The sequence below is a fragment of the Xyrauchen texanus genome, chromosome 17, assembly GCF_025860055.1.
Source record: "Xyrauchen texanus isolate HMW12.3.18 chromosome 17, RBS_HiC_50CHRs, whole genome shotgun sequence".
Classification (NCBI taxonomy): domain Eukaryota; kingdom Metazoa; phylum Chordata; class Actinopteri; order Cypriniformes; family Catostomidae; genus Xyrauchen; species Xyrauchen texanus.
This window is the reverse complement of record NC_068292.1, coordinates 4,665,440-4,671,880: the sequence shown is the minus strand read 5'-3', so window position 1 is coordinate 4,671,880 and position 6,441 is coordinate 4,665,440. Positions and strand designations below refer to the sequence as shown.

General features: G+C 35.3%; 1 long non-coding RNA gene across 1 annotated transcript; it reads right to left on the bottom strand.

Moving 5' to 3' along the window:
- Positions 1–2,290: 2,290 nt before the first annotated feature.
- LOC127658307 (uncharacterized) lies at positions 2,291–6,234 on the bottom strand. Its single transcript, XR_007972376.1, has 6 exons — positions 6,222–6,234; positions 5,480–5,520; positions 5,111–5,308; positions 4,823–4,975; positions 3,100–3,192; positions 2,291–2,596 (listed from the first exon to the last, which is right to left on the bottom strand). It is a non-coding gene; the product is annotated as an uncharacterized LOC127658307 (long non-coding RNA).
- Positions 6,235–6,441: the final 207 nt, after the last annotated feature.

The window sequence follows — 6,441 nt, the reverse complement described above, 5'->3', positions numbered from 1 at the left end:
GTTATATGAAAGTGTAAACCTGGCAACACAGTCTCTTTTTTTGTGTGGATAGAGGAAAGTTGTTGTTTCAACATCTATTTTTTTTATCTTTCTTCTATTGTTTAATGAAGTGCAGACCTTCAATGAAAGTTGTCAGAGTGAGTGCAATATGCTGTTAATGTTTACAGGTCTCAGATTGAGAGGAAAACTGAGGAGGGGAGTGTGTGGCAGAGAGTTTTGACTTTTCCTCACTCACTGTTTCTATTTATGTTTCCGCTTCTCCTGCCTAATGTTTCCCATCTTGGAGGAGTCAATCTTCTTCACAAAGGAGGAGCCCATCCTCCCCGGAGACATCCTTTATTCATGTATCATATTTATTTTTGCCGCCCCAGCCTCCCAGGATTCACACTGCATTTATTACAGGAGGTAATGAAAATGGAATTTATACAGTGAAGCCCAACATGCATTGTGCCACTGGGATGGGTTCCAGAGAGCATCCTGAGATGGAGTTACCGCTTTCCCCCCTCTGCACTCACATCAACTTGAAAGGGGAGAAAGTGATCAACTTCAAAGTTTGCCAGAGTCAGGAGATATTGCCTTGCAGGGGTGTAAAGTACTTGAGTAAATGCAATTCATTATTATATTTAAAGACTCCATGAAATCACTTGACGAGTGCAGTTTTCTTGCCTGTGTTGACATATTTGCTATTGAAACAGGAAGTTTGTGAAGAAAATCTAGAAGGAAATGTCACCTTTTTTTAAGAAGCTAATAGGCTTTAGTACGCACAGAACCATGAGTTGGTGGCAGGCGGTATTGGGGGTAGGAGCATTCTTTTGTCAGGATATAGCCATGAGCCTTTCATAATCAGGACATTGGCCACTTTTACATGCACCCTCATAATACGATTATAATGATAATAATGCCATAAAGGCAGTACTGCAATTAAACTGTAGCTCATGTAAATAGAATTCTGCAGTTGTGTTAATGTGATTATGCTTATCAGTACCACCACTCCCTATACATGCAGTACACAGTCTATGTGTACCATCTCCCTAGAGGGCATCATCTTGCCCATTGGGGCGCACCAGAAACTCCACCGGCTGCCTTCCTTGTACATTATACATTATTCACAGACCCATTAGCAGTCACAAAACACAGATGATCACTTCTCAGCTCGCATCTTGTCAGATTAATTTAGCCAGGACCTGATCCTTATAATGGGATTAACCATAATTACAGTAAGATATGTGAAATACTGAGGTTATTCAGGTGTAGATACACTTTTACCTCATTTCTTTCATTCTGACCAAAGTGTGCATGTGCTAGATCTGCACATGGACGAAAGGTAATATGCTCATGTACAGATTTGAAAACATGCTGTTCAAGAAAATTTCATGTTGACAGCTTTGTGCAACATGAACATAACACGTTATATATTGATGATCAGAAATACAGAAATGGAGACAATTTTAAGCACATAACAAACAAATTATGGAGACCAGAGAAACATGATGATGAGAGTGGTACGTGCATGTTGGAGGTAATCCAGACCTGTTATGCTGTTGTTATTATTAGATTAACTTTTAACTTGGGTCTGTCAGCACTGGCAGTAAAGTGTTTGTGTTTACTGTAACTTGATGCTTGTTGACCAATATGAAGTTTCAAATTTCACATTAGTAAATATAAAAATTAAAGAAGTAGGCATTTCCCCTGTTTGTTTGATGTTCTTTTTTGTTTTGTTTTTTAGCAAATAAGTGGAAAATTGCATGTTAACAGAAGTGAAGAAGTTTGTCATGTAAAAAACTTAATTTGATTAAGTCCTTACTCTGATTATTGAAAATTATAATTAAACAAGTTGTTGCTTTACTCTGCAAAGTTACTTTATTAATGAAAATGTTCATTGTCTATTGCTTTTAATAAATGTTGTCAATTATACAAAAATATATTTAAACTTTTTTCCAATCTACCCAATTGTGGAGGATGGAAGATTACATTTTTTGGTGAGAGCACCTACACTGTAAGCCCTTACAGGTTGATTGAACTTAAAAATTTATGGAAACTCGTTGCCCTAAAAAAGTTAATTTTGTATTGTTGAAAAAACAGCATATTTTAAGTTTAATGAACTTAAGATTTCAAATGCATTTAATTGAAAACTTTTAGTTCATTGAACTAACAGTTTTTAATGCAGTGCAATTGAAACTTTAGGTACATTAAACTTAAAATATGTTGTTTTTTCAACAATACAAAATTAACGTTTTTAGGGCAACGAGTTTCCAGAAGAAAAATTACCTGTTTACATGGTAAGCTGATTTGTAACAGCCAGAATCTTGCCCTTCAACTCCTTCTTTCCTAAACCTAGCAAAACTTGCTGAATGAAAAGAAAGGTGTTGCCCATGCACTTTGGGTAGTCTAGGTGCAGTGCGTAAGTTAAACCAAAAAGAAGACACATGGCCTGGGGTATGTTGTCTAAATTGTCCATTACAACATTCCCCTCCAAGATGATTCCCACCGAGGATGGGTGGAGATGGATGGACAGGGGTTGCAGAGCCACATCTTAATTTTCTAAGCTGAGGATTCCAACTGGCACATGTTGGTACGAGTCTCCATCATCAGAAGCCTGGACAAGAGATTGGAGATTACTAAAATACATTTTAGCAGTGTACAGTTTTTTTCTAGATATTAATTTTATTGGACATTTTTTTGTTTAGTTGAATGCAAGCATTTTGTTTTGTGAATTATGTACACAGGTGTATCCAGGAATTCAGTTATATTTAAACATTAAGTATGTTTTTCTTTTGCATACAAGTCTTTGCATATGACATGAATTACTGATTAAACTAAAACGTTATGAGATTAACCTTAATTGTATTTTAGTGTTTCAAAGGTGTCATGACATTAATTTAAATTTCTCCTGAATGATTTAAAATTAAAACTTCCTCCTCACTGACACTCATTTCATTCAACATTTATGTCAAATATAACTTTTAACAATATAATTGTTTTTGGTGTTTTTTTTTTTTATTGTTCTTACTAACATAAATGCACAGTAAGGGTTACATATTTCCAGCTGAAAATATTACAATAAACCTATGACAGTAAAAATGCATTAATAATACTTACAAAGCATGCTTTGAAGAACTCAGCTGGGTCATCACCAAGAAGTACTGTAAGCCCTCTCATGGCAACACATCGCATGTCAACGAGATCAGAGGTCTGAGGTGTGGTGATTGCAGAGAAAACATTGTATCATTTGTCAACATGAAAGGAAGGCAATTTCTATGAATCATACTTTTGACTGTTACTTAACAGTCTTAAAGGGTTAGTTTACCCCAAAATTAAAATTCTGTCATTAATTACTCACCCTCATTTTGTTCCACACCTGTAAGACCTTTGTTCATCTTCAGAACACAAATTAAGATATTTTTGATGAAATCTGAGAGGTATCTGACTTGTCCATAAACAGCAATTTAACCAGCACTTTCAAGGTCCAGAAAGGTAAAGACATTGTTAAAACAGTTGAAGTGCCTGCAGGGGTTTAACCTTAATTTTATGAAGAGACAAGAATACTTTGTGCACAAAAACTAAAATAACAACTTTATTCAACAAAATCCTCTCTTCTGTGTCATTCTCATACACTGTTTACATTCAGAGCTTCCAGGTTCTACATCAGAATGTCGACTCATTATTGATGTAGAACCTGGAAGCTCTGGACTTAAGCATTATAAGAGAATGAGACAGAAGAGAGGATTTTGTGCACAAAAAGTATTCTCGTCGCTTCATAATATTAAAGGATTAATCCATTTTCAAATAAAAATGTCCTGATAATTTACTCACCCCCATGTCATCCAAGATGTTCATGTCTTTCTTTCTTCAGTCGAAAAGAAATGAAGGTTTTTGATGAAAACATTCCAGGATTTTTCTCCTTATAGTGGACTTCAATGGCCTCCAAATGGTTGAAGGTCAGAATTACAGTTTCAGTGCAGCTTCAAAGGGCTCTTAACGATACCAGACGAGGAATAAGGGTCTTATATAGAGAAACGATTGGTAATTTTCTAAAAAATACAAATGTATATGCTTTATAAACACAAATGATCGCCGTGCAAGTGCTTCTGTCTTCCGTATACTTCAAAAAGCTTACGCTGTATGTCCTATGCCTTCCCTATTGAATTTACAAAACTAACGTGGCGCCAGTTCCGTTTTTTTTTTTGTGTAGAACATACAGCAAAGCTTTTTGAAGAATACGGAAGACGGAAGCACTTGGAAGGCGATCATTTGTGTTTATAAAGTATACAGTTGTTTTTTAAGAAAATGACCAATCGTTTCTCTAGATAAGACCCTTATTCCTCATCTGGTATCGTTAAAAGCCCTTTGAAGCTGCACTGAAACTGTAATTTCGACCTTCAGCCGTTTGGGGCCAATTGAAATCCACTATAAGGAGAAAAATCCTAGAATGTTTTCATCAAAAACCTTCATTTCTTTTCGACTGAAGAAAGAAAGACGTGAATATCTTGGATGACATGGGGGTGAGTAAATTATCAGGAAAATTTCATTCAGAAGTGAACTAATCCTTTAAGGTTGAACTACTATAGTTGATATGACTATTTTAACAATTTCTTTACTATCTTTCTGGACCTTGAAAGTGGAGGTCTATGGAACGATATCTAAAAATATCTTAATTTGTGATCTGAAGATGAACGAAGGTCTTACATGTGAGGAACGGCATGAGGGTGAGTAATTAATGACAGAATTTTCATTTTTGGGTAAACTAACCCTTTTGAAAATAATCATATCAGACTGCATTTTAAAATTAAGCAACCAATGGCATCAACTTAAATGTACAAACCTTGGCTTGTTGCAGAAGATCGCTCAAAATCTGCCCGGTGAGATCTCTCTTTGACCTGAAGATCTGAATCAGTTGAGGACAGTGACGATCAAGAGACCCATAAAATTCTTGCTTAAGGTTCTTCCCAACCACCCGGTTGAATTCTTGATACACCTGAAATAGTAAAGGAAAAAAGCATTTTTTACGAGAACTGTCAAAATTGAACAAATTTAAAATTAATATCTAACCATCATGTTTATCAATACTCATTTCAGTACAAATGTTGCAAACATAGGCATTTCCCTTTACCTGACTTTCTCTAAAAAGTCTGGCCAACGTTGAAGTATTTGGCTTACAGGAGGCTTGTTGATCACAACATACTTTCTCCTCAAGGACAGAGTCATGTCCATCTTCTGATTAATAAAGACAGCATCAGGGTTTTTTCTCTTCATTTCATCCACCAATTGCTGTCTTCAAATTTTCCCTCCGATTGTTGTTTTTCAGTTGCTGTATGAAAACGGGATAAGTGTATTTTAAGGCTATTGAAAGACTTAAAACTACATAAACATTCTTGATATAGGCATGGAAAAGGCTGGCTTCTTGCATAGCTCCCATGTTTAAGTCTGTAATGTTTGAACAAGTATCCCCTTTTGTCACAAGCAAATATGCAATACTTACATTTCCAGATCATCTTGATTAGCCTTGCTTTGAACTTGAATCTGCAGAGTAACAAAAAAACATTAGATTGCTTTTTACATATCAAGAAAAAAATTATATTTTTTTTTATCTGTATCTACAAAATTTATATCCAAAATAAAGTACTATCTAGCTATCCATTTATTTATTTAGCATGTCATGATACACTAGACTCGCATTAACTGAAATGTACTAGCTAACACCACGCTGATGAGCACGAGGAGGTTGCATTTCTTTGGCTAGACTACTACATGGGCTAGTATTTCTTGCGGGCAGTCGAATTTCAATTTAAGCTATTTGTTTAATACTTCACTCACAAAGAAATGTAAAAAATTCTAAAAGGTTAATGATAAAGTTGCGCTGTATTTAAGCCATGTTGAACATTTCTAATATGGCAAACCGCCAAGATGCAAAAACACCATCGAAAAAAGATATCGTTTTACACAACAGACGACATTTTTGTTCATTTGTTTAATGAGAATTATTGATCAAAAAAGGATAAGCATTAGATTTTAAATGTGACGATCCCAAAGAGCATATGTCGTATCAGAACTAACTTAAAAAAGTGTTGGTTGCGACTGATCGATACAACACGATGGCGAACGTTAACATGTAAACACAGCCTAAACTTACATATAGTTTTACTGGCTAAATCTTATACATCTCATTTATCTATGTGTTATAACGTATTCGCTGTTTCAGACCAAAATGTACTACTACTCACCAGAAAACGTGCATGATGAAAGTCCAGATGAACAGATGAAAATGCGCGCTCCATCCATGTCTGACGTCAGTTCAAAGAGCCAATCAACATCTTCCTTGTATTGCGTTGCATTGACAACAGACTAAAATAAGCTAATTTAAGTACATTCAATCTAAACAATTCAATAGAATGAAAAGTATCATGCAAATCGTACAACAAACTAAAAACATGGAGTAATTGT